Consider the following 24,952-nt stretch of genomic DNA (forward strand, 5'->3'; position numbering starts at 1 on the left):
GTATTAGCTTTCTTACTGCTGGAGGTTTCTTCTCCTCTCTTTGAACCTAAATGTGATTGTTGTGAGAGAATAGTTATGCATTGGTAGAAAACTGACTTTAGAGTTGGGCAAATAATATACTTTTTAAGTGAAAAATCTTCTGGGGCTTCATGTGGCCTGACTCCCTAATACTGTGGTGATATTCTTATTTGCAGTGCGTAGCAGTTAGCTTTTGCTGCGTAAGAAACCACTCCAAAATATACTGCCAGAAATTCGAGCCGAAATTTCCCGACTCCAAATAACAATCATTTCCTTATCCTGCAATGTTGTGGGTTGGCAGTTTGGGCTGGGCTTTGCTGTGTGATTCTTCTGGTTTCCAGTGGGACCACTCCTGTCTGAAGTCAGCTACAGGTCCACAATGGCTAAGGCATGTGTCTCACCATCCTCCAGGCTACCCTGAGCATGTTCGCATGGGGTTGATCAGGGTTGACCGAGACAAAGTGGGAACGTCTTGAGGTTGAGGCTCACCTGTGGCACAGCGTTGTTTCCATCACATTCTGTCGGCCAAAGTGAGCTGTATGGCTGGCCTGGAATCACGAGGCTCCAGAGTCTACCCCTTACTACAGGAGCTACAGAACTGTACTGCAGGCAGCATGGATAAAGAGAGGGGAAGGATTGTGGCCATTTTTATAGTCCTGCCATACAGGGCTTCTGAGTCACAGGGAAAGAGAAGGGCATGGAGTGAGGACTCCGATCCATGCCTATCCCATAGCCTGCCATCCTCTGTCCCCATTCTGCTTGACAGGCCCTGGCACTGCCAGCTGGCATCTCAGTTCAGCAGGTTTCGAGGTGTTCTTGCCAGTGTCGGACTGCCCACTCTCTGACCTTCCCTCCACTCTACACTGCCGCACTGGTCATCCTTTGGCTCATCTTTCAGGCTGTCCCTGCTTTGCTCAGAAACTGTCGGTGCCCCAGGTCACCCACAGCACCAGCCTCAACTCCTCTCTCTGGCTTCTCCATATCCATCATCTGGCTACATCCTTTTCTGCTCGCCTCTCACTATTTCCTTTATTCCAGCCATGCTGGTCCCATTACCATTTCTCTGGAGGATACTTCATGCTGCTCACCCCTTCTCCACTTGGAAACCCTTCCCATTCTGAAGGTCCCACTGGAATATTCCCTTCTCCACAATATGGCCTCCCCGCCTATTCCTGCCATCTGGGATCTGCCCTGCCCTGAACTATTTCAAAGCCAAACCCTGTGCTCTGTGGTTCACTCCCTTCACCTTGGCTAGTCTTCCTTCTTCCATTGCTTTGTCAGTGATGTCTTTGAACCTAGACATGATTGCCGTGAGATAACTGTTATACAGTGGTAGAAAACGGACCTTAGAGAGCAGACGGCTACCTACACTTTCCTTGCACCACAGAGGTGTATACTGAGAGTATAGCAGGTACTTAGTCCTAGCATAGCAGGTATACCTTAGTATAGGTACTTAGTATATAGCAGGAGGCAGCATGGACACTGCAGTTGGTTGTCTGTCAGCAGCTCATCAGGATCACATGAGACACCTGTTGAAACACAAGCACACGGTCCCTTCTCCTGCGCCCTCCCCATTCATTAGGTCTGGGGTAGACTCCCAGAATCTTAAAGTGCTCAGATGATTCGCATGCGATTGCTGCGTGCAAGTTGGCAACCACTTGTTATGGAAAGAATAAGAAATTTATATGAGACCTGGGTCTGAGCCCTGACTCTTCTGCTGCTGGCTGTGGGACCTTATGAACTCAGCCTCGTTGAGCTTCAGTTTCTCCCTCTGTAAAATGGGAATGATGTTTAACTTGAGGCCTGCCAGAAGATCTAAAAGGAGGATGTATGTGCAAGTGTTTTATAAACCATAAAAAATAATTAAAGTGCATTAACTGGTTATGGATCTGAGGCTAGCCAAGGTTAAGAAAGGGGAAGTTACCTTTGTGGTAGGGGTGGTCGTGGTAGTGATGGAGGAATAGGCAGTGAGTAGTTGCGTGGTAGTCATGGGAGGATACATAATAACAGCAGCAATAAGTCATATTAGTGTGTACTGGGGTACTGGGGTTTTCTTTTCTTTTCTTTTCTTTTCTTTTTTTTTTTTTTTTTTTTTTTTTTTTTTTTGAGTGCTGACTGTGTGAGCCAGGCACTGCTAACTGCTTTACATGGGATTATTTGAGATTTATGAGAAGAGCCCCCTGTTCAGTTGCATCTGTACCATCATTAGGGCCTATTCCACGATTAGTAAATGAGCCCTTTGGGTTTTTTGTCCTCTTCAAAATACCCGGTTAAAATGTGCTCATCCCTGAAAGAAGAAATACTTGATTAAACTCCTGTCAACCATGGACAGCCTGTCAATGTCAAGTAACAGGTCCTGTAGAAGTGTGAACTGCTTTGATTGGATGAGAGGAGATGGGAAAGGTAGAGCAACCATTAGTGGGAGGCACAGGAAAGGGCCAAAGGGTGCCCAGCTGCCCAAGGAAGGGTGGAGTGGTGGGAGGTCTGCACGAGGGCCGGGAGAGGGGGAGGAGGACCAAGTCATCTGCTGACAGTTTGGCGCAGGGCTCTTCCTGGTCCAAGGCCACCACCTTCTCAGCCTGCTCACCCAGAGCTTCCCCAAACAGCTACCACAACAGGCAGCATTTGTAAAACTGTCTTCCATTCACCATCCAATTTGTTTTACAAATAATAAATATTTTTATTATTATTATTATTATTGTTTTGTTTGCAAGTAACAGAAATCCAACTGAAACTAGTTTCTTTTTTTTTAATTTTTTTTTAACGTTTATTTATTTTTGAGACAGAGAGCATGAGCGGAGGAGAGAGAGGGAGACACAGAATCCGAAGGAGGCTCCAGGCTCTGAGCTGTCAGCACAGAGCCTGACGTGGGTCTCGAACTCACGAGCTGTGAGATCATGACCTGAGCCGAAGTCAGACACTTAACTGACTAAGCCACCCAGGAGCCCCACTAGTTTCTTGACTTATGTAATTAAGATGTCTGTATTGGAATGGGCTTCTGGTATAGCTGTGTCCAGGGGTTCAAAATGTATCATTAGGCCATTATCTTTCACTCTCTCCATTTTTTGGCTCTGCTCAACTCTGTCAACTTCATTCACAGGCAAGCTCTTCCCTCACCATGTGCCAGAGGTGGCCATCAATGTTACATTTCCATCATCCTCACAGCTATGGATCTCAGTGAAAAGGGGTTGCTTCTTTTGCCATTTTTCTAGCAATAGGACCAAGGAGGGATCTTAACGGGCCCAGTTTGGATTCTTTGCCTGAATCAACTTGGTTAGAAGCACACAGCAGACAATAGCAGTATCTATTTGGGCAAGGTTTGTTTCTGTGGCCCTTGAGAGAGGGTGGATCCCATTTCATGGAATGCAATCCCTATGAAAAAAGGAAGAATTTCGTTACCAGTAGAAGGAAGGAAGGAAGAGAGTGCCAAGCAGATAAAATTTTTAGGTACCAGAGTCCACTGATTTAGAAATTCTTAATGGGGGCGCGGGGAGGGGTGTCCACTAAACTGGAAAGGTTTAAAATTAGATTCAGCTTCACTTTCATCGGCTATCTATTCCAGGTTTGGTATCATGATCAAGACTAGTAACAGCATATGGAGAGGTCAAGGATGGGTGACCCCACTGTGGGGTCGGGTAGGCAGCTTTGGGTCTGAGGATCTCCTACCGCATCCCCAGAATCTATAGGAGTGATTATTAACCTGGACACAGTAAATAGGCTTCAGTAGACCTGTAACCCATTGAATGAAAAAAATGAATGAGCTTTTATAATAATTTTCAAAATTGTGTGTATGCACTTTTTTACTGGAAAAGGATTATGCTTCCATTGTTTTCTCATAGGATTCCATGGCCCCTACCGTTCAAGAGCCATTGCTTCACACGTACTTAAATTGTTTTATATTTGGCTAGCTTAATCTTATGCATCCATTTCTTGTCTTGGCTCAGCTAATAAAGTTGAGTGTCCATGATAAACATAGTTCCCTATGGAACAGACACAGTGATGTCAGTGGCTGAGTATGTTGCATTAAATTGCATGTTGAGGTTTTTAGGCATATATGTAAACTTTTTACAACCATAGCTGCCATTTACCTAAATGCTTACTCTGGTGCCAGGTTCTGTGCTACGTGCTTTATGTGCATTATCTGAACTAGTTATTTATACACATGACTATAATTCTGCAAACCTCAGGTCTATAGTAACACGTACAAGAACCAGCTCCTTCTCTCTGCCACTGTGAGAATACAGAATATAAACTCCATCTTTTCTGTCTTCCCTGTATCTGCTGCTGTGGGTCCACCTCTCTCTACCTTTCTCCCCACAGATGATAGAATCATAGAATCCCAGAGTTGGAAGAGGCCACTAAGATCATGCAATTCAGTGGTTACAAGCTCTGCTCTTTGGTTATCTAGCTTAGGGACTCCCAAGAGGGAAGGGTGGGCAGGACCCAAGTTTCTGCCCTACTTCAGTCACCACTGTCTGCTGAAAACCACTCATCTGCAAGGATAAAAAAGGTTCAGGATTAGATGTCAGACTTGAGGTTGAGTCCAGGCTACTACTTTGCTTACCAACCTGTGTGACCCTAAGAAAGGCACCCAACCTCTCTGAACCACACGTTCCTTAGTGGTCAAAGGGGATAATAACACTTGCCTCTTGGAGTTGTTAGGGGGACCGAATGAGGTAATACCTGTAAAGTCCTTGGTCTCGTGCCTGGCACATAGTCTGTGCTTAGCAAAGGTTAGCTGTAATTAGACATTCCACACGTGGCATCCGAGACCTAATTAAGACATGGCTATATTGTCTGTTTATTCAGTGAGGTGTGTCTTTTCTCCATTTTACTTTAAAAACTTAAGCCTATGACTTCTCTGTTTTTTCTTTGCCAATAAAAAGTCCTATGGCCCCTGTAAGTAACACACACACATACCACACATGCACATTTGCTTTGGAAATTGGAAATGCTCAATGTGTGGTCAATCAGCAGTCAGTATTCACTCAAGAGAAGACTCACCCCTCCCCCGCCATCTTGCCAGTATGGGTCTCCCCAGCTGCCCACCGCTTCAGGCTTCCCCAGATGAAGTAGGGAGAGAGGGAGGAAGAGAGGAAGATTCTTACCTCACTGCCATTGTCACGCCTGGCACTGGGTCCTCTGAGCCTGGCTGATGGATAAATGGACTCTTTCTCTCCTGGCTGCTTCCGTGGCTTTCTCAAGGCCCCCCTGCTGGAACTTTCCAGCACTCAGGCAGTATGTCTCCTTCTGCTGGCTGTGACCATCAGCCAGCAGCTTCTGGTTTCCATTCACGTTCTGTCTTTGGGGTCCTCTCACCATCAGGCTGAATGAAGGCCGTTGGGTAGAACCTGTTTTAAGGAGACCGAAGCTGGCATTCCTGGAGCCCAGAGTTCATACTCCTTCAACCCCCCCAGAGGTAGGGGGTGAGCAGTCACTTTCCCTGACACAGCCTTCTGTTCTCCCACCTTAGGCCTCCTTAGTAACCCCCTCGTATTTTGGTTCCTCAGGCAGAAGTCATATACCAGTCCCCAAACTCTAGGAGACCCATATCAAGCCTTCCAGACATTGCCTTTGAAACCCTTTTCTCTAGGCTTGAAATGAAAGGCCAGCTCCCTCCACCCAAGCCATCTTGGGGAGGGTGGGAATCAGAGAATTTTCAAGGAATCTGCCTCACAAAATCCTCAACCCTTTCCACTGCCCTGAACCTGTTTATATATCCTCCTTATGGATCTTTGAGCCAGCTAAGTCAGCTTCTTAGAAATTTCCACATAATGGTCTGGCCCCTTGCTTTGGAATTTCCCATCTGTTGAATCTTGATGCTGGAGTGGAAACTTCCACTTTAGCATCTTGTAAGATTAACTGTTAACCCCTGGCTACTGCAAGGAACTCCTCTTCAGCGCCCCTAAAAGCGACTCTCCGTCCTGTTCTTGAAACTTGAGCGAGCATGGGGAGCCCCCCACATCCTCCTCTTCTCCCAAATGTCTTCTTCCAATTTTCAGATAACGTGAAGTTGCTGGAAGGATGCTGCTCCCACAAAGCCAGGCCCAGCTCCCAGCTACATTCCCTTTAATGGGTGTCAGAAGTGTGTGTGTGACTCCCAGTTTGAAGAAATCGGCCTGGGTGGCAGAGATTCCAATGGCAGCCAGGCTTTTACCAGCACCCTGCCTCTAAGACCACAGGGAAGCCTTTGACCTTGTCTCCGGGAAGGTTTTCCTTACCATCACACCAAAGTGCACTTGTTACAACCGCAAGAGAAAGCTAGTATTTGGAAACTCCATGCTCAATCACCGTCTCCCATGCTCATGACCCTAACATAGTTTTTCTTGTTCTGAGGGCTGATGGGGGCCATGCTTCATGGGGATTTCTAATCAAGGCTCCGTCCATAGTTTATGAACCCTGAAAAATCAAGACTACAGAATATGCCCTACTGTCCTGCAAAGACCATCCCTTCCCCCCTGTTTTGTTTGTTTGTTTTGTTTTTTGCAGTTTTTCTTTTATGCTTCAGCATCCTTCGGAGTCAGCAGATTTTTCTGACTTCTCCAGCCCCAGCATTGTGAACTTGGCCTCTCTGGCAAGGTGACCTCTTTTGTCATGTGCAAGTTGGGCCACTGTGATGGTAGGTAGGTCACTCTGTGTTTAGGTCCCCCAGCTCCTGGTAAAGGCAGAGTGTCAGATGAGCAAGTGACACATGCTAGCAGGACACTCGAGTCAGAGTTGGAGTCGCTTTGGGGATGATGGCCTAAGAATGTGTTAAGTGCATTTTGGGCAATTCCATCATTGGACTGGTTCCCCCAGCAAGACTCAACGTGTATCCAGATGTGAACCTGCCTTATGCCCTCCTGTTAGTTTTTCTGGCTGTTTATAAAGATGGTAGGATCTAGCTCCCTTCTCCTCCATCCCCTGCTCTGTGTCCTCCTTCAAACCCCAGATGATGTTGGAGACAGAGGCTGACAGGGCAGAACTGAACCCCCCGACCACTTCTCACCTGTGTTCTTCTCTCAGCCTCCAAGGATACAGCGCTTTCCATTTGGCCATTCACATATCTAGATGTATGAAATAGCTAACAGGCTGTCAACTAAAACATTCTTTTTATTTGTGTGCATTTTACAGTGGGGAGGTGCATTGTGTAGACAGGTATACCAGAGTCCAGACCTTTCCTTAGCTTTTGAGATACTTTGGGCAAGGTCTGTGAGCCTCAGTTTCCTCATTTGCTAAATGAGGATAATGCCAGTTGCCTCATGAGATAGCTGCATTGCATATAATGAATTCAGCACAGCGGCCTGTCACATAGTATATGTTCAATAAATGGTAGGTGTTACCATTATTTGCTTTTGACTGTTGCAATGATTTCTTAAAAATCCTTATAGCCTTGAAAGAAGAAGCCCAATTCTCCAGCATTTTTTTCTTTTTTGGATCAAACAGGAATTTGAGAAAAAATCAAAATGTGTGCGACCACCTGCTTTGAAAAAATAGCTTGCAAATCTCATTAGTTCTTTGTCATGTACAAAGTGACTTTTTTTGATTGCACAGGCAGCATGCCCCAAGGGCTAAAAATAAAGCTCAACCTGTCCAAATACTAAATACCTTGGGCAACGTGCGACCTCAGGCAAGTCACTTACTCTTGAAGCCTCAACTTCTGCATCAGTACAATGAGGATAACACTGCACAGGGTTATTGAGAGAATTAAGTGAAATAATCCACGTGAAATGTTTAGTACACAGTAAGCACCCAAATAATGGTGGCCACTATCTTCACATCACGATACTACCTTTATTTTGCAGAACATTTCTTTTTCCTTGTGATAAATGGCTTCATGGAGACACTTTTATATGTAAGAAGTTCTCACTGTTTTATTCAAGAAAGAACAAGAACATTTAGGAGCAGGTTTGCTTATAAATACCAGGCTGTAGCATATACAAAAGCAAGCTACATTAACTAAACAACTTGTCATATCTTTAGACCTCCTCTCATTTCCTTGTTAAGATTTGAATAAGTGATTTTGCCACTAGATTGGGAGAAGTTTATAGATTATTTTTACAGGGACTGTGAAAATATGCAAACATAGCTATATTTGGTGAGGTGCTTTAAATTCACATCAGTTTCTTTTCTGTTGTCAATAGGACTGGCATAGTTGGAACCTTTGTGGAGCCCAAGGACGTCTCAAAAGGAGACCTGACCTTCTCATCAGGAGGAGGGGGAGAAGGCAGGGCCTGAGCCAACGGGATGACCCAAAACAAGGGCAGAGGCTTGGTCAGGCAGGGTTGGAGAGCTGGCCAGTGGTGGAGCTCGGATTCCTGATTAAGGAGGTTCATTCCCTCTAACAGGAATCCCGTGGAACACTTCCTTCCTAGGATCCCCCTGGGGCAGTGGGCACTCTGGAGCCAGTAGAGCTCCAGACTCCTTGCATCTTACCAGGTGCCCATGCTGTGCCAAGTACAGGGTTTGTATAGAATGAAGCGGCATCATGATTTGTTGGACTGATTTTGAAGTTTAGGTAACTCATGCCTGTACATCTTTGGTGAATGAATTGCCCAGGGAAGCAGAAACCCGCTCTTATGTTGGGTTTGACTTACCCACCTCCGCAGATAGACTGTTCAGGAGTACTTCCTTTACCTAGAAGCTTAAAACCTGGCTGGTGAGCTAGAGAAAAGGGGAGGCAGTACAGCCTTCAGGGTGGGACGGGTAGGTGGGGAAGCAGTGGGGCACTTCTGTTGTTTGGTTGGGAGGTGTTTATTGAGCACCTGCGATGTGCCTGGGGCAGGGTGAAGAAGGAGCAGAACCAATGGGGACACTTTTGGCCGCTGACCACCTTGCACTCTCTTTCCCAGCCTCTTAGTCCACTTCCTGAGGTGGGAACTGAGCCATGTGACCATACAGAAATCACCCATTGCCATTTTGTGGACAAGGCTTGCAGGAGCCTCTTGCCGACACAGTCACTCCTCAGCCAGCAGTGCTAGCCACAGAGCTAATGACGGTTATGATGCCTGAGTTTCAGGGTCTTTCACCACTGGGGACCCCTTCTGAGACCCTATAGCTAATGTGCCATTCCTAACTTTATATTCTTCTGGTAAAGAGGCCCCCAAATCGAATAAGGCTCAGGGTCCACAAAAACTAGATCTGTTCCTAGGCCAGGGAGAACTGGCACACACTCAGGGTCTTTCCTTCTGCCCTGTTATGCCATCACCAAGAGACTAAACCTACAGTTTGCTTCAACTTTGAGAACAGGTTATGCCCTGTGTGAGACCTCTTCTGTGGCTTTATCTGAGTTCCCACTGGGAGCATGTAACCCTTTCTGTGAAGGGAAGGAAGGCCAGTGAGGAATTGCTGTCTGGGCTCCTTCCTGGCTACCAGACACCCTCAGGAGGTGGCAAGGTCCCACCATTCCTCCAGGAAAGCAGGGCGGGTGCTCTCAGGCCTCCAGTGGCTTTGTGGTTGCACAGAAGGAGGCCCTGCAAAGGGAACCCTGTGTGAGGCGCAGTGGAAAATTCTCCTAAAAAAAAAAAAAAAAAAGTAATATCCTTGAAACTGTATCAGCTTTGGCAAAACCATAACCCTGATCTCAAGTTTTAGGAGAGTAGACCTGCCAACCTACAGCACTATGCTGATAAAGTGTTCCTGCTCGCTGCCTTAATCATGTCCCTTCCCTCATTGCACAAAAGGGCTGGAGTGCTTGTTAATCAGTGAGAATTAAATGTATTGACAAGAAGCAGGAGGAGGGGAAAAGGCCCATTTTGTACTTGAATATCTAACTAGCACTTTGCAAAAAAATCCCGTTTGAAAGGAATTTCCTTGTTTCAGTGAAATGCTGGTCAACTTCGCCCCCTGGAGGAGAATTGGAGAATTGCATAAAACGAGCCATCTGAGGCATCCTTATTGTTCTGACAGTCTGGAAAGAAATTGTCAGCCTGTGATGAGTCAGGATAGGGAAAGGGGCCTGGTCTGTAAAACTTTTTGGGGTTTTTTTGGTTGTTTTTTTCTTCTGCCTTCAAACAATTATTCTAAACCTAGGTTCAAATACTTGTTTTGTATCTATAAAGCGTAAAATAGTTAAAATGTTACCAGGTTTAAGGCTCACACCTATTAAACTACAGTGGACACTTTTTTTTTTTTTTTGCCAGGTCTCGTGACCAATGCTAATTACCAATGCTAAGGATTGAGCCTCCTTTTATCCCTTGAAGTTGTGGTAGAGACAAAAACAACCAGAAAATAGAAATTTTCAACAACCAACTAGATACATATTGGTGATCCTAACTTAGAAACTGCAGCTCACCATTGCCTACATTGGAATCTTTTGAGTTAGTCCTGCTGGTTTAAATTACTTGCCTCTGGGGCGCCTGGGTGGCTCAGTCGGTTAAGTGTCCGACTTCAGCTCAGGTCATGATCTCGCGGTCCATGAGTTTGAGCCCCGCTTTGGGCTCTGGGCTGATGGCTCAGAGCCTGCAGCCTGCTTCTGATTCCGTGTCTCCCTCTCTCTCTGTCCCTCCCCTGTTCATGCTCTGTCCCTCTCTGTCTCAAAAATAAATAAACATTAAAAAAAATTTTTTAAATATATTACTTGCCTCAGTTCACTTACACTTGCTACTAGCACCTGCCAGAAAGTAGCTTTCAGTCACAATTAGGCTAACAAAGTAAGACTTACTTCCCTACTACTTCCTATACTTTTGGTATATTTTTAAAACCAAAATGCAAAACAGAAGGGTAATAGCCAAAATATAAACACCTTCCCATGTATTGCAGCTTTTGTTAAGAGATGATTTTGTCCTGACGCTTTTACTAATCCTTTGTTAATTACTCAACTGCTTTTAATTACCAGATCTGACCCAATTATTTAGCTTCTGTTGTGTCTTCTATAATTAGAGCCTTCATAATAAAAATCTCATCTACTATCTTTTGTTCACCAAGTGGTAGTTCATGTCCCTGGGTGAATGTTTATCATCTCTATTGTTCTAGATTTTCATCCCCCAAGTGGAGGATACAATCACAGTATTTTTTTTTTTTTAATTCTTTTTTTCAACGTTTACTTATTTTTGGGACAGAGAGAGACAGACCATGAACAGGGGAGGGGCAGAGAGAGAGGGGGACACAGAATCGGAAACAGGCTCCAGGCTCTGAGCCATCAGCCCAGAGCCTGACGCGGGGCTCGAACTCCCAGATCGCGAGATTGTGACCTGGCTGAAGTCGGAGGCTTAACCGACTGCGCCACCCAGGCGCCCCGAGAATCACAGTATTTTTATTAGTAATGGTATTAATAGTTTAATAGTTATTGTTTTTCCTTTCCCTGCTCTCAGGAATCCTGAGACACACTTCAGTATTTGAGGGCATGACATTGTTAAGAGGGTGTTTGTTACTTCTACATCAGATTCATTGCCTACTTGGGGCTGTGTGTCCTTAAAAGAAGGATGGGAAAGGGAAGACTGTACACATACCTTGTAGGTTATTATTGTGAACCCTTTTTTTTTCAATATTTGACAGAGGTTTCTAATGATTATTGATCATACGTGTATTTATTGTATATAATATTTCATCTTGTGCAATTTTTATATAAGAAAATGATTTTTTTAATGTTTATTTATTTTTGAGAGAGACAGAGCACGTGAATGAGGGAGGTACACAGAGAAAGGGAAACACAGAATCTGAAGCAGCCTCCAGGCTCTGAGCTGTCAGCACAGAGCCCCACACAGGGCTCAAACGCACAAACCATGAGACCATGACCTGAGCTGAAGTTGGATGCTTCACTGACTGAGCCACCCAGTTGCCCCAGAAAACCATTTTTTCACTGTACCATCTGTTTGCTTTTTGCACCCAATGTATGGAAACCAACTGTCCTAAGTGCTAAGTAGGCATTACTGGGGGGGGGGGGGGATATATTTCCCCCAGGATAAGTTCCTGGGAGATTGCTCTTGTGTCTGGCCTCTTGACACACTCTGACGAAGCTCAGAGCAGGTAGTGAGCCTGGGGAGCGGGAATTCCTGCTGGCCCCGTCTCAGTCCACAGCACCGGCTGGTTTCTTTTCTTTGTGAATACTTACCTCCTTGCCTACGGCTGCAGCCACCACCCCTGTTATTTGGAGGAGAAGACACACACCTTTCTCAGTCATCTGCCCCCTTTTCATTGTTGAAAGTGACCATTAATCTAATGTTGAGACAGCCTGATTCATTAATGATTCCTTGATGTTCAGATAATTGCAAGGCTGAGCAACATCAGGATGGTTTGCATGTTTCCTCTCATTTCAGAATTTTCAAGCTTTCATTATTCGCAAACTGCAACATGCTGACGTTCAGACTCTGCTGACTAGGACAGACAGGAAGGAGAAGGGCAAGGTTTGCCACTGAGAGATGGGAGTTTGGGATAGGGCAGAATATGGATTCGTGTTTTTCGTAAAGGACAATGTTTTACAAACCTTTTGATGCAATTCTGTAGTAAGCACTTTGAGATGAAACAAGGGACACTGAGGCCTGACCCATTCCCCTTATGCTCCCCAGCTGTGGCTACACCAGTTCTGTCTGTCTCAAAGTACCAGGCTCTTTCCTGTCCCCACCCAGAGCACCCCCTCCAGTTACTTATTACTGGAGTATTTCATGGCCCTTAGTGCAATCTGTATTATCATGTTTATCTCTTTACATTGGAGCTTGATGTCATCACCTAGAAGGACACTGGCACGCAGCTGACAACTCAGGGAATATTAGCTGAACGAAGGAAGGAACACACGAGAAAATGAATGTATTCAGTGTCATCAGAGGAACAACAAACACCCTTTGTAAACCATCCCTTAAAGATGAAGTCTACTAAATACAGCATTGCAATATTTTTTGTCTTTCCAAATCAACCTATATCTTACAACATGCCAGTGTGGAAGGCCAGTTAGCCTGAGGTGGAGTAGACACTTTTATCAGTTATGAGTCTGCACACTGACAGGAGCTTTATAGAAAAAAGCAATAAATATATTAACACTTAAAATATTCTTGAAATAACCTGAAATCATTCTTTTGACTTTGAGTTAATCATTAATGTAGAAATTAATGGAGACAAACCAGTAGGTAGTTTGATAGGAAGAGAGAGAAAGAGCTTCATTTTGGAATTACAGCAAAATTATACAATAGCCCAAATTCCATGATGAGGGAATGTTTACATAAAATGGAATCCTGCCAAAATCATTAAAAATCATGCATACTCACTTCTGTGGTCCAAAAGTGCATAATTTTAATCTAGTCAGGAAGAAAGAGCTGATAAACCTAAACTAAAGGGTGTTTCATAAAATAGCTGGTCTTTACACAAAAGAATCAGTATCATGCATGAAATACAAAGACAGACTCTGGAACCATCTCCGATGAAAGGAAACTAAGATACACAGTTGAACTGCAGTGTGGAATTTTGAGTGTTCTTTTGCCATAAAGGACATTACGGGGACAACTGCTGAAATCTGAATACAGTTGTAGATTGGGTAATATCAATATTAATGTTAGTTTCCGGATTTGACTAACGGGTTATGTAAGAGAGCTCTTTATCTGTAGAAAATACATACTGAAGTATTTAAGGGCCAAGCAACATCATGACTACCTCTCTTACTCTCTCATGCTTTCTGTTGGAGAAGAGAATGCAGGGATTAAAGTAAATACAGTAAAATGTTCCCATTTGAGTAACCCAAATCTGGGTGAAAGAGAATTATTTTTGCCATTCCTATAACTTTTCTCTAAGTCTGAAATTATGCCAAAATAAACGTTTTAAAACATGATGCTTATAAAGACTTCGTGATCACATAGGAAAATGCCTTTGCTGAAAAGGAGCAAACTGTAAAATTGTATGATAGAATGTGATTTCAGCTCCTTAAAAAAAAACTCACGGAGAAAATAGTAGAAGGAAATAGAGCAACGTGTTAACTTCTGTTCTCTATTATCCACATTAATAAATGCTGTACATTTTTCTCTAGCAGGTATTTCTTGAAAGATCAGGAGGAAAAAATCTTGTAAAAGAAGATGGTATCTAACTCTCAAAGAACTGAGTGAGCTTCGCCCTTAGTGTCTTTGCCACCATGTACCCACTATACTAGAAGGGTGTCACACATGCGTAGACGGTCTCCAACTTACAACTTTTCGACTTTACAATGGTGGAAAACCAATACACATTCAATAGAAACTGTACTTTGCATTTTGCTGTTTTTCCAGGCTGGCACTGTGTGCTAAGGCACTGTCTCGTGGTGCTGGGCACTGACTACCAGCCGCACTCAGCTCCCAGACAAGGACATGATCACGAGGGTGAACAGCAAATGCACTGACAGCCATTCTGCTTTTCACTTTTAGTACAGTATTCAATAAATTACATGAGCTATTCAACTCTTTATTATAAAATAGGCTTTGTGTGAGATGATTTTGCCCAACTGCAGGCTAATTGAGTGTTCTGAGCATGTATAAGGTAGGTTGGTATATTTTTCTTTTTTTAAGAGTCGTCTTTATCGACGTATAATTTACCTAAAATAAACTGCACCCATTTAAAGTATATAGACTGTGGGGCTCCTGGGTGGCTCAGTCAGTTAAGCATCCGACATCAGCTCATGTCATGATCTCACAGTCTGTGAGTTTGAGCCCCACGTAGGGCTCTGTACTGACAGCTCAGAGCCTGGAGCCTGCTTCGGATTCTCTGTCTCCCTCTCTCTCTCTACCCCTCCCCCATTCGTTCTCTCTCTCTCTCTCTCTCTCTCTCTCTCAAAAATATATAAACATTAACAAAGTTTTTAAGTATATAGTGTAAATTTTGACAAACATGTAGACCACGTAGCCATCATCACAATCTTGATATAGAACATTTCTTCACCCTTAAAGGTTCTTTCATGCCTTCTTTCCTTTTCATCTTTAGTGTATTTGTCTCTAGTCTATCCTTCCTCTAGAATATAAGCTTTTTAAAAAACAACAACAACTATTTTTATTGAAGTGTAGCTGACATACAGTGTTAGCTTCAGGTGTTCACCTCAGTGATTCAACAATTCTATGCATTATGCTGTGCTCACTACCATAAGTATAGTCACCCTCTGTCATCATATTGTTATTACAGTATTACTGACAATATTCCCTATGCTGTACTTTTAACTCCATGGCTTATTTGTTTTATAACTAGAAGTTTTTACCTCTTAATCACCTTCACCTGTTTCGCCCACTCCCTACCTCCCTCCGTTCTGGCAGTTGCCAGTTTCTTCTCTGTACTTATGAGTCTGTGGTTTTTTTGTTTGTTACTCTGTTTTTTATATTCCACATATAAGGGAAATTTATGGTATTTGCATACCTTTTTCTGATTTATTTCACTTAACATATTACCCTCTAGGTCCATCCATGTTGTCACAAATGGCAAGATCTCATTCTTTTTTATGTCTGAGTAACATTTTATATATATATGTATATATATATATATATATATATATATACACACACACACACACACACACACATATATATATATACACACATACACACATACATACACACACATACACACACACACATATACATACACACACACTACATTTTCTGTATCCATTCATCTATGGATGAGCACTTAGGTTGCTTCCATATCTTGGCTATTATAAATAATGCTGCATTAAACATAGGAGTGCATGTATCTTTTCGTGTTTATGTTTTTATTTTCTTTGGGTAAAAACCTAGTAGTGGAATTACGGGATCATACGGTGATTCTGTTTTTAAATTTTTGAGGAACCTCCATACTGTTTTCCACAGTGTCTGCACTAATTTACATTCCTACCAATAGTGCACAAGGTTTCCTCTTCTCTACCTCCTTGCCAACACTTATTATGTCTTGTCTTTTTGATAGTAGCTAGTCTGACAGGTATAAGGTAATGTCTCATTGTGGTTTTGATTTGTATTTCCCTAATGATTAGTGATGTTGAACGTCTTTTCATGTATCTATTGGCCATCTATATTGAAACAGAAAAATGCTGATTCAAGTCCTATGCCCATTTTTAATTAGATTATTTGGGTTTTTTTTTTTCTGTTGAATTGTGAAAGTTCATGTATTTTAGATATTAATCCCTTATCAGATAAATCATTTGCAAATATCTTCTTCCATTCAATAAGTGGCCTTTTCGTCTTGTTAATGGTTTCCTTCACTGTGCAAAGTCTTTTTATTTTGGTATAGTCCCAATAATTTATTTTTGCTTGTGTTTCCCTTGCCTCAGGAGACATATCCATAAATATGTTGCAAAGGCCAATGGCCAAGAGATCACTGCCCATGTTTTCTTTTAGGAGTTTTATGGTTTCCGGTCTCACATTTGGGTCTTTAGTTGGTTTTGAGCTTATTTTTGTGTATCGTGTGAGAAAGTGGTCCAGTGGTGGGTGAGTATATTAAATGCATTTTCAACTTACGGTATTTTCAACTTTTGATGGTTTATTGGGACATAACCCCATAGTACGTCAAGGGAGATCTGGAAGCATACATACATGCATACACACACACTTTTTAAAACTTCTGTTTTTCTGTAATGATGTTTTGAGGGAAATTTTGTGTTGAGCAGGAGTTCAAACATGATGGTACCTCATAAACCTCTTCCCAACTCTGAATTCCTTGCTTTACTTTCCAGTTCTTTGGAAGTCAGCCCCTTTGCAATCCAGACAGAATGCTAGGTACTAAATACATAAGGATAGATGGGCCTCCCAGCCTGTCTTCTAAAGATGTTCACAGTCCACAGCCAGACAAATCTGTGATTACAATCTTGTGCTGGGAACTTCGGGAGGGTAGCAGTTCCCACGAGAGGCAGACTTGGCTTGGGGCAGCTGTGGTGGTCGGGCCAGGCAGGCGTTGATCTCTAGACCTAGAAAGTTAAGTGAGATGTTGCCATTCAGAGCAAGGTAGCAGAGCATTCCAAGCTGAAAGTTCCAGCATCTCTAGCACATGTTCTCTCTGTGGCCCATTCAGTATCATTGGAGAAACCCCCGGCCAGAGAGGTGAGGTGTTCACGAGACCTGGGGGGCACGGGTCCTGTCCTTCAGGGGCTGCTATCCCAGGTGCTGGAGGAAGTGGTCCTACTGCAGGGAGCCAGAGGTGCTTTCCATAGCCCATGAACTTGATGCCTCCACTTGCAGAATCACTGCAGGAGTTTGCCTGATTTCCCCCACTCTGGAAACCAAATGCTGCCCCCCACCCCCACCCCCACCCAGGGAGGAGCAAGCAACGCTTGATGGTGGTACCATTTTGGAGAATTTGCTGATCTGTCACTCTGTCCTCAGTGGCACTCCTGAAACATGCCTTATTCATTTGGAAACATAAATCAAAGGGTCAGGTCTACCTGGCACTTGGCCTTACAGGCTCCATAGCTGTTTCTGAAGTCCCAGAGTTACGCCAAAGTAATGTTGAGAAGTGTGTTCCCTACTTCATTGGACAGTAATTCATCTTTGAACCACCATTTACCTGGGCCCATCATTCATTCCAGTCGTGAGAGCCTGAGGACACCAATATATAAGTATTTTTAATCTACCATGTAACCAGATCAAACAGGCAAAGCAGTTGTTAAGAATCCCATAACTGTGTTATGTTGAAAGCTTCTCCATTGATCTTGGGACCTTCTTTTTTCTTTTTGTAATCATTTGAGAGCATGATTTTTTTTTTTTTTTTTACTCAGGTATTATTTTTGATTTTTTTTAAGTTTATTTATTTTGAGAGAGAGAGAGAGTGAGCCAGGGAAGGGCAGAGAGAGAGAGGGGGAGAGAGAATCCCAAGCAGCCTCTGCACTGTCAGCACAGAGCCCGACACAGGGCTCGAACCCACAAACCATGAGATCATGACCTGAGCCGAAATCAAGAGTTGGATGCTTAACCGACTGAACCACCCAGGTGCCCCAGGTATTATTTTCATTTTAAAGATGTGTCAGTCCTAGGAGGATCTGAGCTGGAAAGAGGCCTTACAAATCGCCTAGCATCTAGTCTAACAACCTCATTTTCAGAAACTTAGAAAAGTAGAAGAGGCCTAAGTTTATTGCTCTTAGCATGAATGTTCTCCCACTCATTTTTTAAAACACGAATAACAGTTGCACCACCATCCTGTGACCATTGCAAGGATTACATGAGTTAAGTACCTCAGGCTTTGGCACAGTATCTGGCAGCAGAGTAAGTCCATAATTCATATTAACTGGTGGTATTACTGTTGAATCCTGTGCAAGTGTCTTCCTCTCCTGTTTGGCTGGAAAGACAAGAGATTTGTTGCTTATTATCATGTCCCCATCATCTGGCACAGTGACCAGCACTTGGTTAGGTGCTCCATCTTGTTTCTAAATGATTGAAGACAGTATTTTGCTGAAGGTAGAAATTAGATGAAATCTGAATCAGAACCCAGGTACTAACTCTAAGGTCTAGGCTTTCCATGCTGTTCCACGTTGGCTTCCTTCTCTCTTTGATTCTAGGCAACTTGCTTCATTTCTCTGAGCCTCTGTTTCCTCACTTTGGATGTGTCCATCAGATCCCTCTAGTCCTGAAGCTCTGTGTGCCCCACCCACCAGCCTTTTAAGGAGACATACTCTCAACTGGCCACTAGGTGTCACGATTGTCCAAGTAGCAGAAAGGGGAGGAAAAAAAAAAGAAAAAGAAAGCATTTAACTGGTGAACTGGTTGCCCTAGAAGGATATTAGTGGGAGTGATCTTGTAATTAGAAAACGTTCCCTTGGATGAGTTGGAGGGAGGCAGTTGTCCCAGGATTTGTAAGCATGGACTTTGGAGCCAGGTATGGGTCAAAGCCCATAGCTCTGTTCACACCAGCTAGGACCTCCAGTTCCCTGGAACTTGCTAGGGCCCTTGTCTCAGTGGTGTCATGCATATAACATGCTCCGCACCTCGCCAGGGTTGAGGAAGAGCCTCACGACGTTAGCGGCTATGAGAGCTGCTTCTGGTATTTGATACCATAAAACTCCACTTTTCTGTTCCCTCCAAGCCAAGTAGACGGGCTTCAGAAGCCTTTGTGGTTTGCTCCCTGTTTTACAAAACCACACTTTTAAGTAGTCCCTTAAATGGCAGGATGGATGGCATGTCAATATCAAGTTAAAAGGAAGTCTAGAATATCTGGAGGAATATCAGAACTCCTGGAAGAGTCAGCATGGAGCCTAATTAGCACACAGCAAGGTGTCTGGAAAGTAACTAGAACTTGGGTGGAGGGGGGTGATGGGAGCACTGTCACAAAATGACATTGTTCAAAGAAGGGATTTCTTTGTTGCATGGACCATCATTTATATGTGGGTGTCTTATTTTTAACATACTTCAGGGAGAATCTTTTAGGAACAACAGTGACTAGTATTTATCGCACACTATGTGTAAGTTATTATACTAAATGCTGTATATGCATCATTCTCTTTAATCTTCACAACAACCCTGTGAGGTAGGTTTACCTCTTATGTCTATTTTCTAGATGAGGAAATTGAGGTGCAGAAAGATTAGAATAATAATAATAGCTAATGAGTATTGTGTACTTACTAAAAGTCAGGCATTAGTCTAAGATCTATAAGTATCCCTCCCACAATAACCCTGTTTACAGATGAGGACTCCCAGGCACAGAGAGGTTATGTAGCTTTGTTGAGGTCACACAGGGAGTGGGTGGAGCAGTCAGGACACAAACCCTGGCCCACATGATTGCAAAGTTCTTTTTTTAACTACTATACTATGCTGCCTCCTACAGCCCTTTGCATGTATGCAGTAGGCACTTGATCAGTGTTTGCTGAGTTGAATAGCTCTCAGACTATAATTAGCCAATGCAGAGAAGTTTCTCTGAGGAAAGGACTCAGTTCTTGATACCCAAAACCACACCTCTGCCGGCTTTCGTTAACATTCCCTGAGCTGGACTTTGCACTGAACTTTTTGTCGGTAATAAGATCATTATTCTTCCATTGGAACGGTCAGGAGAAGGCTGTCCCCATGGCGAATGTTTTCAGGAAACATTTCTACAGGGGGCTTCTCAGCTGACTTTATTTTCTTCACTTTCGTCTGGTAGACGTTCCTTGGGTTTCTTCTGGTAGAGTGGTGTCCAGCAGTGTCTCTTTAGCCCATTAAAGCCACGACCAGAGGGTTGCCAGGGTGTCGAGCCAGCCCTCCGTGCTGCAGTCAGGCCATAGGGCACTCCCCAGGCCTGACACCAGGCCGATCCCAGGGGACATGAACGGCAGAGGACCTGCTTCCCTGGTTAGTAAGCTGGCCACGGCTACCAGACAACATTTTTGGTTGTCACGATGCCAGTGAGCTCTGAGGAAGGGAAACAGGACCTGGGCCACAGTAATCATTGTCCAGCTATAATAATCCAGTCCCAGCGGTTTGATCAATTGGTGTTTTATGCGTGCCTTATGTGTGGGAGGTTTCCACTGCAGTAGGAAACCCAGATGAGGTTAGGCTGAAACCTCCTTCTCAGACATGTGGTTCTGAGCACTGAGACTTGTTTCGTTGCCACTTTTTCTCTTATTTTATTTTTTTAAGTTTATTTACTTTGAGAGAAAGGGAGAGAGAGAATCCCAAGCAGGCCGTGCACTGTCACCACAGGGACGTGGGGCTCGAACTCACAAAACCATGAGATCCTGACCTGAGCCAAAACCGAGAGTTAAATACTTAACCGACTGAGCCATGCAGGAGCCCCACCACTTTTTCTCTCGTAGTGAACTGAGTCATCTCGAATCTTCCTTCGAACTTTGTCAGCATCTCTGGGGGCCTGTGTGAACTAGAGACTCGGGGGTCAGCCTTTCCAAGGAAAGCAGTGTTTTTCCTTCTGAATATTTTTCCATCTAAAAATGAGATATTTTTCCCCCATGGTGACCAAAATTATGCATATTAAAAGAGACAGATGGAGAGTTTGGAGCTGTTGAGGGTGGGGATGATAGCCAATAGAGGGAGGTCCCCAGGTAGACAGAAAGGCGTGAGATGGAGAGAGCACAGGGACAGAGGCTTCCATCTGTCGTTGCGCCTTTGGCCCTTTTACTTATCACCTTCTGTGTTCACCTTCCCAGGATGCAGTTGGAAGCAGGTTGGTGTTTGCCTTGTCATTAACACAGCTAGTGGACACTTGAGAGATAGGAAGATGTGTAAGGGATAGGCCAAAGGAGCTTCTGGACTCGTGGATTTTTTTTTTTTTTTAATTAATGTTTGTTTATTTTTGAGAGCGAGTGAGAAAGAGAGAGAGCATGCAGAAGCAGGGGAGGATCAGAGAGAGAGAGAGGGAGACACAGAATCTGAAGCAGGCTCCAGGCTCTGAGCTGTCAGCACAGAGCCCAACGCAGGGTTCAAACCCACGAACCATGAGATCATGACCTGAGCCGAAGTTGGATGAAACTAACTCAGAGCGCCTCACGTGGATGTTTTTCCTTGTCCCATCTAGAACAGGACTTCCTGCTTTCTTCTTCATAATGGCATGCTTAAAAAAGTCATACTATGGTATGGAGGATAATGCCCATGGCCTGAGGCCCGGATAGCCAGGTCATGCTTGGCCATGTGGGCTGAGGCTCTCCTAAACCTCAGCCAGGGGAACAGAGTGAGACATTGTACTCCATACAATCAGAAACCTCAAAGTACAGACCACCCCTACAGTAGGTTAGCAAGGTGTTTTACCAAACCCTTCTGCTGCAAAAGGTTGGAAATTCAAAGCAGTTGTTGGCTGTAAAGATTTCAAGGTCCAGATCCTTTGTGGACCTTGTGAGAAAAAAAGAGTCAAAGAGACTAGAGCCTGCACAGAGGGATCAGCAGTATTGTTGGGACCAGAACTATCTCTTGCCTAACTATAGAATAGGCGTGAACGAGGAGCAAGTACTTCATATCACACATGCGTATGTGTGACACACACACACAAATACACCCCGGGTTCAGAGCTACTACTGTGCCTTTTTTTTTTTTTTAATGTTTATTTATTTTGAGAAGGAGAGAGAGAACGTGAGCAGGGGAGGGGCAGAGAGAAAGGGAGAGAGAGAATCCCAAGCCGGCTCCACGCTGTCAGCACAGAACCCAGTGCAGGGCTCCATCCCATGAACCGTGAGATTGTGACCTGAGCCAAAATCAAGAGTCGGACGCTTGACTGACTGAGCCACCCAGGTGCCCCTACTTCTTCTAAAGTAACAGGTTTTCATATTTTCATTCTAACAAAGTATTGTATAACCAAAGAGAAATTTTTAATCGCTGCACTGTACCATGCCACGTCCAAAGCAGACCCCTTCCCCATCCTCAACCCAGGAGGTGGGAGGCTGATGTCCAGAGCTGTCATCCTTTGAGCAGCAGCCACAGGGCTGCTGGGGACCCGGGCCCGACAGCATTTGTCTTCAGTCTGTGTCTAGCCTGAGAAGCCCGTGTTACCCGGCAGTGTCTCACCACGGCAGCCTCCCGGCTGGTATCCCCGACTCTTACCTTGTCTCTCCCACCCCATAATGCAGTGTGCTTTTTATAAACTATAAGCCTGACAGGGCCATTCCTTTTTCTTTCTTCCTTTGTCCCTCTGAGGAACTAACTTGCATCTGCAATCAGGTGCAGCCCACAGTTCTTCAGGGAGGTCTTCCCACCTCAGCAAGCGTGCATCAGGCATCACTGTTGCAGCCTCGGCTGGACCTTTCGTCACAGTTTCCACACTGTTGTGAAGTTGTCTGTCTCCCTCCCTCCGCTCCCAGATGCTAAGCCCCTTGAGGACGACGGTGCTGTCTTAGCTGGCGGTAGCCCAAGGGCCTGGCACAAACAAGATGGGCCTTCAGTGCACATTCACCAGCCACTTCTGCCGATCGAACCTTCATCTTTGGCTCACTCTACGAGGCCTAGCTCTGCTTGTGGGTCTAGCTGAAAGCCTTAGCATCTTGGTGGTGTCAAGGCTTTCCTACAAACAGAATTTTACCACTAGTGATATCCCAAGCCCAGGATATATTTAGCATGGTTTGTCGGTAATTACTGTTCATCATCATGACCCTGGGACACTGTAAAAGTCTTAAGTGCCCTTGACTCATCACAGGCAAATTCAATTATTCATTTGGCAAACATTTTGAGGACCCACTTTGCACAAAGCATGTGCTTGGTACTACGAGGTATAGAAGGATGGATAAGGTAGGGTTAGCCTCCCAGAGTTGACCGTAAAGCTTTTATAGTTTGCTGATGGTTCTTCCTATGTTGAGTGTTTAAAAAGTACACACAAAAAACAAAAACAAAAAATAAAAAAATTAAGCCCTTGAAGAAGGCAAGACCTATTTTTTTTTTTAATTTTGTTTTCAACGTTTATTTATTTTTGGGACAGAGAGAGACAGAGCATGAACGGGGGAGGGGCAGAGAGAGAGGGAGACACAGAATCGGAAACAGGCTCCAGGCTCCGAGCCATCAGCCCAGAGCCTGACTCGGGGCTCGAACTCCCGGACCGCGAGATCGTGACCTGGCTGAAGTCGGACGCTTAACCGACTGCGCCACCCAGGCGCCCCGGCAAGACCTATTTTAAAGGTACTGAGATGGGGCACCTGGGTGGCTCAGTTGGTTAAGTGTCTCTTGACTTTGGCTGAGGCCATCATCTCCCAGTCGTGAATTTGAGACCTGCATCTGACTCTGTGCTGACAGCGTGGAGCCTGCTTGGAATTCTCTTTCTCCCTCTCTCTGCCCCTCCCCTGCTTGCTTTCTATCTCTCTCTCAAAATAAATAAACATTAAAAAAAAAAAGAGTACTGGGATCTCACAGTATAAATCCAGAAGACACTGTGGGCTCTTAGTTCAGCACAGAAATGGGATGAGCCACACTGCCTTTGGGGGATACAACGATAGATCAAACAAACCCCACCCTCAGAAAGCCCATAATGGAACAGAAAAATAAGATTTTTACCTAAGTACTTCTAAGACAATATAAAGTGGAAAAAATTCCCTAAGTAGCTATATCCATTTTGACTACAAGTAGAAAACCCAACTCATCTAAAAAGAAGTTCAGAGGCAGGCTTTCCTCAGGTGACCAATTTAGTAGTTCATCAACATCAAGTTCATTTCATCTATTATGTCATCCTCAAAGCATTAGCTAGCTCTCCTGATGGGTACAGAAAGGCTGTAGGCAGCTCCTTCTCTCCTGTCAATGCCAAGGCAGACAGAGAACTGTTTTTTATGCATCTCTCCTTAAGAATGAAGAGACCTTTAGAAACCCGTATCCCAACCCCAGCTGACTTCTCCTCATGTGTCATTGGCAGAACTGGGACATATGCCCACCCCAAAACTCATCCCTAACAAATGGGATGAGGTCATTTATGTGGTGTAGACCAATCTGCATTTACCCTAGTCACGTGAGGAAAGGGCACACTTGTTCTGTCAGCAGAGTGGAGGGGGGAAATGGCTATCGAGTGGCAGGTTAGAGTGCCGGGTACAGAGGAAATCAAAAAATGTCACACTGTTCAGGAGGAGAGCAAGGTGGGCCCTCATAGAGGTTGCTTCCAGTGGAGAAGACCTACAAGCACACTTACTGTTTTAATGGAAGAAGTACAGGTGCTGTGGGAGCACATCAGGAAGGCTTCCTGGAGGAACTGACATTTAAGCTGTGGAAGAAGTCTACAAAGGGGAAGGACACAATATGATCTTTCTTTCAGGAAGTTTACTCTAGCTGTGAAGAATGGAGTGGCAGAGTTCGGATGGCAGGTAGACCAACTAGGAAGCTGTCGCAGTGTTTCAGAGATCAGTGGCAAGCTGCTTGTAGTCCCAGCTAGCTCTGTGGCAGTGGGGCTATAAAGTACATGAATTTGAGAAATCCCGCATATGCAGAGAGAGCAGGACTAGGAGATTATAAGAAGAGGCGCAGTGGGAGAGAGGGGGGCCCAGGGTGACTGCAGAGCGTCTGGCTTAAGCAGCTGCCTGGATAGTGGGGCGACTCCCTGAGTCGGAGACCATAACAGTGGGCGGTTTGTGGTGGGGATGGGAATGTTGAGTTCAGGTATGACTGGAGCTTGGTGTGTGGGAGGCGGGTGGGGTAAGAAACAAGCTGGA

At 44.4% G+C, this 24,952-nt stretch overlaps 1 protein-coding gene across 3 annotated transcripts in view; it reads left to right on the top strand.

The window, feature by feature from the left end:
- Positions 1 to 24,952, top strand: part of GNG12 (G protein subunit gamma 12) — a 125,081-nt gene that overhangs the window by 50,483 nt on the left and 49,646 nt on the right. The gene's annotated exons all lie outside the window — the stretch shown is intronic.

Source organism: Prionailurus viverrinus, chromosome C1 (genome assembly GCF_022837055.1).
Source record: "Prionailurus viverrinus isolate Anna chromosome C1, UM_Priviv_1.0, whole genome shotgun sequence".
Classification (NCBI taxonomy): domain Eukaryota; kingdom Metazoa; phylum Chordata; class Mammalia; order Carnivora; family Felidae; genus Prionailurus; species Prionailurus viverrinus.